At 37.5% G+C, this 12,164-nt stretch overlaps 1 long non-coding RNA gene across 2 annotated transcripts in view; it reads left to right on the plus strand.

Moving 5' to 3' along the window:
• Positions 1–4,474: 4,474 nt before the first annotated feature.
• The window catches only part of LOC142108617 (uncharacterized), a 104,801-nt gene continuing 97,111 nt past the window's right edge, over positions 4,475–12,164 (plus strand). The window contains exons 1-3 of one of the 2 annotated variants that reach the window (XR_012680187.1): positions 4,475–4,538; positions 6,362–6,433; positions 10,360–10,514. This is a non-coding gene — a long non-coding RNA (uncharacterized LOC142108617). Of the gene's footprint in view, positions 4,539–6,361; positions 6,434–10,359; positions 11,042–12,164 lie in introns of those variants that run through there. The other variant, XR_012680186.1, reaches the window with a different exon arrangement.

A 12,164-nucleotide genomic window follows, 5' to 3' on the forward strand; every position in this document is an offset into this window, starting at 1 on the left:
GTGAGACTGGTACCCAAATGTAGAGGGGAGCATGGCCCTCATGATGGGTGCAATCTGATGCAGAAACGAGGGCTGCAAAGTTGCGATAGCTAGCGGTAAAGGCTCGTTTGGTGGAGAGCCAGGCAAACACAACCATTCAGTATGGCTGCCAAACCACGCCCCCCTAATTTCTAAATTTCAAAACGTTGATATCCATTGTCTCTGTTGCTCTTCTACTATAACATAAAAATGTATATTTTATTCTGTGGTATGAAAATGAATATATGTTTAAACTCAAAATAATTTCAATTTTATATTATATTGTTTAGAACTACAATACAGAGAACAGAGTGATCCAAATAGGAATAGAAAACTTATTTCCTTGTATACATAAGTGATGTGATTGATCTATTTAAAATGCATGACTACCCTGCCTACTTTGAAACATTTACAAGTCATTTCATTTAAGCTTTGCATTTTTTACTGCTAAATAAATGCTATTTCAGCTAAATCTGCTTAGGTGAACATCTGGTGGTTAGGTTATTAACTTCCATTTGTTTTCCATGAATCTAGAATGCATGGTTACGCTATCATTCATCTAAAAACTGGAGCCAGATTTGAATTATATCCCCTGAGACATCTTTACATTCACTAAAGCTAAATAATTCATATATTGTTCTCTCAGGCTCTTAGTTTTTTTCCGCAATATTGTTTTTGTTTTAAAGCTTCAGAGATTATAAATAAAATAATGTAATATATTGTAACATACTTGACAGAGTTAAATTTTGACTTGAACATGGATTTATAACATTATGCTTGTCATGCCAGCCCTGTTTTTTATTAATTTATGTCAATGCTAATAGTGAATGGGTTTTGCACTATCAAAACAAATTTTAAGACCCTTTCTTGTGCTTATGACCTGGTTGGGTGTACATATATGTGGGTGTAAGTGTGCCTGATTTATATGCTACTGGTGTAGAGCTGGATGCATCTGAATTTATGAATCATATGCATTGCAATCAGTATGAGCCACTATGTGTGCAGCATTTTTTCATGGGTACAATACTATTCAAAAAAATAAAAATATTGCACTACATGTAGACTATGGGGCTACAAAGTCACGTGCCATCATATTAAACAACATTGGGGAACATTGATTTTATACATTCGTGGAATGCCCATTGGACATAATGCAATTTCTTTGTGTTTTAATATCTCTCAATAACAAACATTATAAATATAGAGAATATGAAAAGTCATTGCAAATGATATACAGAATATTGATATTTTATATTAGCCAAATACTGTATATTTGATCAATATTAATCTCAGGACATGTCAGAGACAAAAGATTCAAGGCTATCTCTGGCCATTATGGAACGGAGGTAGCAATGCAAGTACAGCACGTAGCAACAAAATAATATAGAATGATAAGTCTGTCATATAAGTAATGTGTAAGCACAGATGCCTGATATATGATATTTTAAAATAAATGTGTTCATGCTGTGTATTTAATTTGTACAAAGCACTGGAATGATTCCATAATGTGATCACAACTCCCAGTGATATCATTAATAATTTCACCTGATAAGCAGACCTCGGAATTGAGTATACCATGCGAGACATTGCTAATAGATGCATGCTGATATTGTTCTAGCTATTAACAAATGCACTTTGCATTGGACCTAGAAAAAAATAGGAGAGACTTATTTGAGTCTCGTATGATACATGAAGGTCTCCCCTTAGAAAAAAAAGTGATCAAATGGCAAAGTATGCAAATTAGGCGGACTTCCCTGAATCCCAGAGGATAAACAAGTCTCTATAGTTTTAATTTTTCTCATAAAAAAATTCTTAACGTCTTTAAACACCGTTTTTACGCAACAAGCACATTTTAAAATGTCTACTGGTTAGAAAGTATAGATGTATTTTGTTTCATTGCAATATTAAAAAAGATAATTAAACACTTTAAATCATTATCACACAGTGAATTGAGTAGAACATCAAGAAGACTAATGCTCAGGCAGTTGCTGATGTCTGTTCTTTGCTTAGTTGTTTTTTTTCATTGAGAATTCTAATAGAGAGCATGCATCAAATAAATACCTGATCATTAAACACATTTATCTTATTGATTCACTTCTTAATCTATACAGTATCTTCAATTCCAGTGCTTATTAACTGGTATTGTTCATGTAGCAAAGGGTCGCTAGGTTAGTAAACCAAACATCTTTCCCATGCAAAGGGCAACCATTAGAAATCAATTGAATTCATTAGTTTAATTTTTTCTTTGTCATATGAACCAGAAACACATCTGTGGGCACTTTGCTCTTCCTGTCATCTGTGGTTGCTAGTGCTTGATGATTACTAAAGATGAGGAGTCTTATAGCTGCAGGTCACCAAGTTGCCAACAACGAATAAATTGACTTATGAAAAATGTATACAATGTCTATACATCAGAAAAAAATAAGAGGCAATAACAGTAAAAACAATATGACATCCTTCTGAAACATATACTCTGATGAATATTGTATGATTATATGGGAAGCATAGAGGCCATAAGAGACTCATATACACACCATTCATATACCATTTAGTATGTGCTTTATAATGCCCATTAAATATTATATGGACACTAAAGTTTGCAAATTAATAACTCTGCTTTCAAACTTCACAAGGATGTTAATCAGCTGTGCAGGAATATTATTTGGGCTCCAGTCTCTTACAGGCAGTTAATCATGCCGTAACTTCTTGGGTAACCAGGATGCAAATTGTTTATAGATTGGAAGAAGTGTTTTTGGAATTTTAATGGTAATATACACAGATATGGAATAATGTGCCTGAAAACCAATTATCTAGTAGTTTAAAAAAATACTAAGGGCTAGATTTACTAAACGGCGGGTTTGAAAACGTAGAGATGTTGCCTATAGCAACCAATCAGATTCTCTCTCTTATTTATTTAGTGTATTCTACAAAATGATAGCTAGAATCTGATTGGTTGCTATAGGCAACATCTCCACTTTTTCAAACCCACAGTTTAGTAAATCTAGCCCTAAACATAAATAATTACTGCAGGTAGGGGAAAGCTGGGCCAAGGGAAATATGCCCTTTGAGCCGGTCCCATACTAAATGCATTTGGTTGGGTATTTGTTTAGGTTGTATGTCCAGGCAGCATTTATCATGGCTGCATTGGGCCAACAGGAACCTTTTTATTTTATCAGGCTCTGTCACGCTTCGGACTCTCCAGCTTACTTACCGGATTGCGGTGCACAGGTCTGGCCTCCTTGGCTGAATTCCTTCACTCCTATGGCTTCTGATGCTGTCCGTCATCTTGGATTACAGCAGTGCACATGCGCACTCCCATCTTTTGTAGTTTTCGTTCCTCTCCTATTAGCTAATTGCCTTCACACCCCCTCATCCTGGGAGCTATTTAAGGCACCTGTTCTTGCAATATGGTGCCAGATGATCATGTCCTGTGGCCTGCTAAGCTGCCGGATTGTTTTGGCTCCTGTATTAATGTGCATTCCTTGTGGATGCTGGTATTCAGTTCCTTGAGTCATTATCCTGGTTTCCTGGTATCCTGTAACCATCCCCATTTTGCAGATCCTGGTATCCAGCGCTTTATGTTTCTGCGCTAATCTGGGTATCTTTGTATCCTGTATCCATTTACATTCTCATCTCCACTCAACCATTCATACTTTTGAGTAAATAATGGTAACTGCTGTAGAGCCATTGTCTACTTACGTCCACAGGCTCCAAACCAGTCCATATCTGCTAACCACAGAGAAAGTAAGATAAGAGTATATAATACAATACTAATAAATAGTACTATCTTCTAGTAGTATTATCTTCTAAACATGCAGAAGTTATTACATACTTTTAAAGAGTATAAAATGGTGTAAAAGTCACAATCAAAAGAAGCAATGCTGGAGAGGTTACATAGCACACATAGTGCCTGAGTCATTAAGGGACGTATGATCTTTTTCTGTGCGTATAGTACGCCAAACTCTACTGTGCATGCCCAGCAAAAGAACCATCGGCTGTCCAAGAGTGCAGATCCTCGACGCTCATGAACTAAATTGCCACTTACTACGGCCTGCGATTTTGTGGTGTGAAAAGGGCGGCAGTAGTCAATTCACAATAAGGGTGTTCCGTGCAGGGACGTCAATGTCAGACTTCGACGAACGTATGTAATCGCGTGGTTCTCAGCATATAGTATGCACCTGCTCTGATTCTAGTTTATCTGTTAGTGCCCAACCACTAGTCATTTTTAAAGCAATTTTGTTTGTTTGGTTTGTACATTTTTAAGTGTCTGTTTAATGGAAGCCAAGTTTTTTAATTTTATTACTGTTTTTTTTTTCCTGAGACATGTATATGTGCTCGTTTGTTTTTTTTGTTTTTTTTACTTTGTTTCATGTCATAGTTTACTTGTTTTTACTGTGTTTCTTAGCCTAATTATGTGGCTGTTTACCAGTTTTCTTAAGTTCTCTATCTGTTCTATAGCTTTCCACTGACATTGCTGTCTAACTGGACATTTATATCAAAGGATCACCCTCCATTTTGTGGTAAGGCTATGTAAGGGCACACACCTAGGGCCATCTTATATATAATTTTTCAGAGCATCTGCCACCCTGAAAAAAACAAGAGGCTGAATGATTTACTAGGCAAGTGTACATTGTCTGAGGTTTTTACTGTTTGCAAATTACCCTTACTGTCTTGCATTTTCAATCATTGTGATGCTTATTATTAATTATTCGTAATGTTTATGTCTTGCTTTGTATATCAACTGTGTTTAAGAACAGATTAAGCATAAAAAATTTTTGCATACATCCTGCCTATAGTAGCAGAGGGGCCCTAAAACAATATCGCTTCCAGAAAGTGCTTTGAATAATTACATAATTGGAATGCTGCCGTTATGAAGAACCATTTGTTGTACTTTGGTAGCAGTGCATGACATCAGACAAAATGTGTTATTGAAGTTGTTGCAGCACTAGAATAACAATCTCTCAATCTGGTGAAATGCAGATTAAAATATTTGCATACTTAACGGTGCAGATATTGTTTGACTGGTTGAATGCTAGATAATCAAAAGACCTAAATGAGGAATTTAGTTATGTTTTATGATCTTTTATTTTTACCATTTTTGCTACCAAATAAATCTCATGCCATAATTTATTTTAAAGTTAAGGTTCATCATTTGTTTTCTTAGCTGCAATTCAATTGCAGTTATGTTTTTAGTGCCATACATCATACTTGCCTCCTGGAGAGGCGATCATGTGACAAGTTCAGGAGTTCACGGCATTGCATAGCGGGGGGTGGGCTTAATGGCGCAATCGCATCATTAAGCCCCGCTTGCACCAAGACCCGGGAGGATGCCTACTCTTCTGGGAGTCGGGAGGACTCCCTGAAATTTTGGAGCCCCCCGGAATTTCTGGCAAGTATGTCATACATGCTTAGTTACATTTAAATTTATCTCTGGTCTTGGGTTAGCTTCATTATTACTTATGCTCAACTCAGAACTTAGTTTTTGTTACTCACAAAAAGTTTTTGAGCACAACATTTTGAATGGTAGTCAGTAGCTGCACAATATAGATGAAATTTGTTGATATTTATATATAGCTGTAAATCCATGGATACTGGTTAACAGAGAAATTACTGTTACAGATTACCTTAATCTCTCACTCACATAAGAACAAAATCAATTGCAACACTGTTTTCCAGTATGTCTCTTAGGTTCCAGGTGTGTGAGTGACTCTGTCTTAATATTGCAGCTCCAGGTATCTTATGGCTCTGTTTTGTTGAAGTTCCCAGTAGATTCAGCAGCGTGGCTTACCTGGCCAAAGAGGATGTCATATGAGTGGACATAAACCGATTTAAATTCACTCATACAACATCCTCCTCTACCAGGTATGCCTTGATCCTGCAGAATATCCTGGCCAAATGCAAAAAATAATGCAATTCAGCTACAGGTATCAACCCGTTAATTCATTTTGACTTTTTGTTTTATTTCTCCATAATATTTTATTTTCAATTATTTATTAAATGACTCCTAACAGTAAGGGGGCATTGTCTTTAGCTCGCATGACCAAGGTTTTTTATTAAATTGTCTGCATAAATTAAGATGATTCCCCTATACAAAAGTGCATAACATTTGTAAAATGAAAGTAGTGACCAAGTTTCCACACTCCAAAGTGGTATAATGATATAGCCATTTGTGCTGTTAAGAAGTCATGTGGAGTCCATCTAAATGGTGCATATGTGGGGTGAGACATATGTGTGTTTTTCTGCACTAAATGAGTTTTCTCACAAAGTGTATGAAAATGCACAGTTAGACAACACAGCAACACAGCAACTAGCCATCATCCTTCTCTTCTCTTTTCATCTCCAGGTATGTCCATCCTCTGCCATTCTGAACTACATTGGTTTGTGTATCTCGTCCCTGCAACTGTGTGTTTAAAAAGTATGTCCCTCCTCTGCTATTCTGAACTACATTAATTTGTGTCTCTCGTCCCTGCAACTGTGTGTTTAAAAAGTATGTCCATCCTCTGCTATTCTAAACTACATTAATTTGTGTATCTCATCCCTGCAGCTGTGTGTTTAAAAAGTATGTTTTAGGAATTTGTTATCTGTTCTAACTTAGGTTGGCGGAGTCTTTTATTGATGCCTAATTTATGATAGGTATATGGCCTCCCCTATTTGACAAATGTTTATCTTTTCCTTTGATTATCTGACCAATTAGCACAGCTGTAGTATATTCCTAAATTAGCCTGACTACATATTAGCTTCAGTCTATGGGGTGAGACGTATGTGTGTTTCTTGCACTAAATGAGTTTTCTCACAAAGTGTATGAAAATGCACAAATAGACAACACAGCTGGACAAACATTGAACAACATTTGATTACTTCCAGGAACAAGCTACATCTGCCACAACCTATTTCTGCATTACTTGTCTATCTATATGGAACACTGCTAATAGGTAATTCTTTAAAATCCCCTACTTTTTTGCTTTGACTCTTTGATCAAAATGTTTAACAAATTGCTTTTCTGGGTCTCTTTTCATGGCATTATCTTTAGGACTGTATCATCTTTCACCCCTCCACCAACACAAACATTTGCCCACATTGCACATTGATTACTCTACTCACCTCTAGGTAACACCCATGAACTGTTGTCCTATTTATTATCTCTAACAAGTACAGCCTCCACCTGTCGCCAGAAAATAAAAGGTCACATCTTACAATCCCCTTACCTATCTTTCTCTCTCTCTGCTTCTATTAGCTGGTGATATATCGCCTAATCCAGGTCCCCCACACTCCTCACACACATACATCAGATCTCTACCGCTCTATAGCAAACCTCAAACACATCACCTGTTTCCCCTCTCTTCCAAAGTCCTTTAAATGTGCCCTTTGGAATGCATGCTCTGTTTGTAACAAACTTACCTCCATACATGATCTCTTCCTCTCAAAAAAACTCAACCTTCTGGCAATAACAGAAACATGGCTCATGCAATCAGACACTGCCTCACCTGCAGCACTTTCACATGGTGGCCTCCATCTCACCCACACCCCCAGACCTGAAGGCAGATAAGGAGGTGGGGTTGGACTGCTTCTCTCTCCAGAGTGCATGTTCACAGTTCTGCCAAATGTCCCATCACTCGCGTTCACATCCTTTGAAGTACATGCTATTCGCATTTTTAATCCATTCTCTCTACGTGTTGCAGTGATCTATCATCCCCCTGGAGCACAGCAACAATTTATTGAGGATTCTCTGCATGGCTCCCTCACTTCTTATCTTCAGACATCTCCACCCTCATCCTGGGTGATTTCAGCATCCCCATTGATAACTCACCTTCCAAAGCTGCTTCCAAACTACTCTCTCTAACCTCCTCACTTGACCTCCCAGTCACTCCCAGTGGATTGAATCATCTACTCATCAGGATGGCCATTGCCTTGATCTTGTTTTCTTTAGACTATGCTCAGTTTCTAATTTCCTTAACACGCCTTCCCCCTCTCAGATCACCACCTTATCAGCTACACGCTCACCCCCACTGCTCTAACCTCTCTACTGTCTAACTGTCTAGCAAGCCTCCTCATACCCGCAGAAATCTTAATTCTATTAATCTTCAACAATTTTCCACCTCTCTTTAACACCTTCTCTCCCCTATCCCTACCTCCCCTGAGATGGCAGTACCTCATTTTCACCAAACCTTAGCAGCAGCCCTTGATCAAGTGGCTCCAGCGACACTACATACTACACGTCGATGTCAGCCGTGGCACACTACAGCAACGTGAAATCTTCACAAACTTTCCCGTAAAGCAGAACGCCACTGCCATAAATCTCGCACCTATAATGACTTCTTCACATATACTTCTATCTATCGCTCCTATCGAAATGCTCTGGACACTGCAAAACAAACATACTTCCAATCTCTTATCTATGCTCAGGCTTCTAACCCCAAACTCCTTTTTAGCACATTTAAATCTCTTCAAAATCCTCTCACCCCGAACCCTGCATCTACTATCAGTGCCCAGGATCTTGCTTCCTACTTCAAGGACAAGATTGATAAGATTAGACTAGAAATGGTATCCTCTTCCTCGACAAGCAATCAGCTCAAATTCTTCCCACTACCTTCTGACACCCTCTCTTCATTTGACCCCACAAATGAAGAGGAAATTTCTACTCTCCTCTTATCTTTCTACTCTACCTCCTGTCCTCTTGATCCTATTCCCTCGCAAATTGGTAGATCCCTGTCTCCTGTGCTTATTTCCCCTCTAACTCTTGGAAATCTAATAAGTTCCTTTGGATTTCAGAATCATCTCTATGCGGATGATACCCAAATTTATTTATTCTCTCCTGATCTCTCGACATCTGTGTTGTCCCGTGTAACTGACTGTCTTCAACTTGGATGTTCTCTCGCCAACTCAAACTTAATCTTCCTAAAACAGAGTTAATAATATTCCCACCCACCAACAAAAGCATACCTGACATTTCTATTTCTTTTGATAACATGACCATAAATCCCACCTCACAAGCTCGCTGCCTAGGTGTAATCCTCGACTCACACCTATCCTTTGTTCCCCACATTGACTCTATGGGGGGTATTCAATTGTTATGAAATCCCGCCGCGTAAAAACTATTACGGTAGTAGTTAGCTGGATTTCAGCTCGCGAGCTGAAATCCAGCGAGAAAATTACCGTATTAACGGTTTTTCCATGCACTATTACCGTAATAACAGTAATAGTGTGCGGACCGCTGGATTTTCAGCGTTTCCGGCGACAATTGAATACCCCCCCTATATCTAAATCATATTACATACATCTAAAAAACATTTCCAGAATTCGCACATATCTCACACAAGACACTGCTAAAACCTTAATTCATGCACTTATCATCTCCCACATTGACTATTGCAATTCCCTCCTTACTGTTCTTCCCCAAAACAGACTCAAACCCCTACAATCTATTTTGCATGTAGTGGCAAGATTAATTTTCCCTGTAAATCATTCTTCCTCTGCTGAATCATTCTGTATGTCTCTACACTGGTTGCCTGTTTTCTACCGAATCCAAAATAAAATACTTTTACTAAACTACAAGGCCATCAACAAAGCTGCACCAATATACATATCCTCTCTTGTCTCAAAATATCTCCCAACTTGGCAACTCTGTTCTGCACAAGATCTGCATCTCTCATCCACCCTCATTACATCCTCCCATTCCCGGTTACAGGACTTTTTCGGGCTGCACCCACTCTATGGAATTCCCTCCCTCGCACAATAAGACTCTCCTCTGGTTTACATACTTCCAAGCGTTCTCTGAAAGCCCTCCTCTTCAAGCTTATAATATTCTTCAACCGCCCTCTTAACCTCAGTACATTACCCTATTATGACCCATTACACAATTTCACACAAGACAACTACCCCCTGACCAACATTGTTGTGTGACAGGATCATTTATCTTATGAGTCACTTTTACCTTTGCAGTCTGGCTGTGCTGAAATGCAAAATGTAGACTTAACCTCATGTATCAAACTCCCATTGTCCCATAGATTGTAAGCTTGTGAGCAGAGCCTTCTCACCTCTTTGTCTGTTTTACCCAGTTTGTTTATTAGTTTACTATGTTTGTCCCCAATTGTAAAGCGCTATGGAATATGTTGGCATTATATAAATAAATGATGATGATGATGAACACAATCAAACATGTGCAGTCTGCATTGTGAAGCTTATTACAATATCCCTAATCACAAAAATAAAATTTTGTGTCTGCATGTTTCTTGAACAATTACAGTAATACTATTTACTATCGTAAATTCAAAGTGTATGAAAGCATTTAAATGACCTATAGCCAGAATCTGTGTTTTTTGATGTTTTTATTATAATTTACAGGTTTGGCATACAATAAAGTGAAACTTTAGGGGAGAATTAAAGAAAAGAAAGGAGTAGCCAGAGAGCGGCTGTGACAGTTCTTACTGAAAACACGTTGGAGCTTGCACTTTTCATCATGTGCATCAACTGTTGTGGACTCTGTAGGCAACTCAGTGGTAAGTATGATCAAAATGTGTGTGCTTTAGCTCTCCACATACACTTTGCAAGGTTTATCCCCTCTGAATCCTCAGTTTAGAGTGGCAGGTGCCACTCCTAAATCATCCAATTGCTATTGAAGTTTCATTACTTGCCCTCCCTTTCCGGTACCTGAAGTTGAATTATTGAAGTGAAGTATTCCTTGAACATGCATTTTTTTGTCAACCATTTGTTATTTCTGAAAGTCTTCATTTTTGAGAGTTGAAATTATTTAATCAGAAGGTGTGCAATAGTGTTATCTATATGTGTAGCACTATTTCAAATGTGAAATCGGACTGTGGTTTTATTTAAGTTTGGCAATGTGGTGTTATGCACGATATTAATTTTTACACTACAATTGGTGAGTTGGATAGTACACAATGCCCTACTTTCACCTTCCATTCCCAATTCCTTATCCTGCTTCTCCTTCTAAAGCTTAGAATTTACACACTGCTGTTTCTGCTGTTCTATTATTGGACTGTTACGACATCTTTATGGATGGAAGATAAATTTCACTTGTACATATTTTGTTTTTGTTCATTGTATTTAAATGTTTTTATAAAATGAAATAATAATTAAAATGGTTTTAAAAATCACCCCAAAAAATATTTTCTGTTATAAAAGTCAAGTTTATCAAAATACAGTTAGCATAAATTTAATCATGAACCCTCTCTTTTCAGTTGCTAGATTCTGTTAATTCATCATGAATGATTTTGTTTGGAACAACTGAAGCATGGTCATTTGTGTTACGTTCATGATCATCCTTCAAGTAATCATTAATCGAAATGCCATGTCATTTTTTCATTTATACCTTGTTTGTATTGGTATATTAATCATCAATTTTTCACATGAATGAAGATAAAAACAAAACAAATCAGTGTCTTAATGTAGAATTATATTAAAACCAAGGATCCAAGCAGCAAGGCTACAGTTCAGCATCTGGTTGAGACTAGACCCTGAAAGGGAGCAACAGGCCAATGGAGCAGGTATATATTTTGCTATACAAGGCTAAAATAACAGTATGGGACTGTGAGACTGCAACAAAATTAGGTGTATTTCTCAAGATATAAGTTTTATGTGAAGTTGCATTTAGTTCTATAATTATGTTTTGTCTTAATTTTTCAAATGCAGGGATATTCATGTTCTGATTTTTTAACCATTTATAGGGCAAGAATGAGGGAAACAATTCATTTTTATATGAAGCATTTAAATATTGTAAAGGTAATGTACAGTCTTATTAATTTGATTATGGAGGCATAAGGTGGAGAGACATTTTCTGGAATTCTTAAAATACAAGCAACAACTTGATGTCACCTCCATAATTGTTATTCATGCATGAGTTGATATTTGACATCAGTAAGATAAAGACACTGGAAATAATACCCTGGAAAGGATAATTGGACTTAACATTTAACAAATAATTTTTGTATGGTCTAAGGTAATTATAATGTTGAAGTGTCTTTCAAAAGCAACAAGCCCTTAGAGAGATTTCAGAGAAAGTTGAACTCAACTGAAGTCAATCTCTGATTTATTATGACATTTTTGGGCTACAGTTATTGTTAGGAGTCGCGGCTCCCCGACGGGCCGCCGCGACTCACTTCCGGTGCCTCGGACGTCCCGGTCGTCTCCAT

The sequence above is a fragment of the Mixophyes fleayi genome, chromosome 1, assembly GCF_038048845.1.
Source record: "Mixophyes fleayi isolate aMixFle1 chromosome 1, aMixFle1.hap1, whole genome shotgun sequence".
Lineage (NCBI taxonomy): Eukaryota > Metazoa > Chordata > Amphibia > Anura > Limnodynastidae > Mixophyes > Mixophyes fleayi.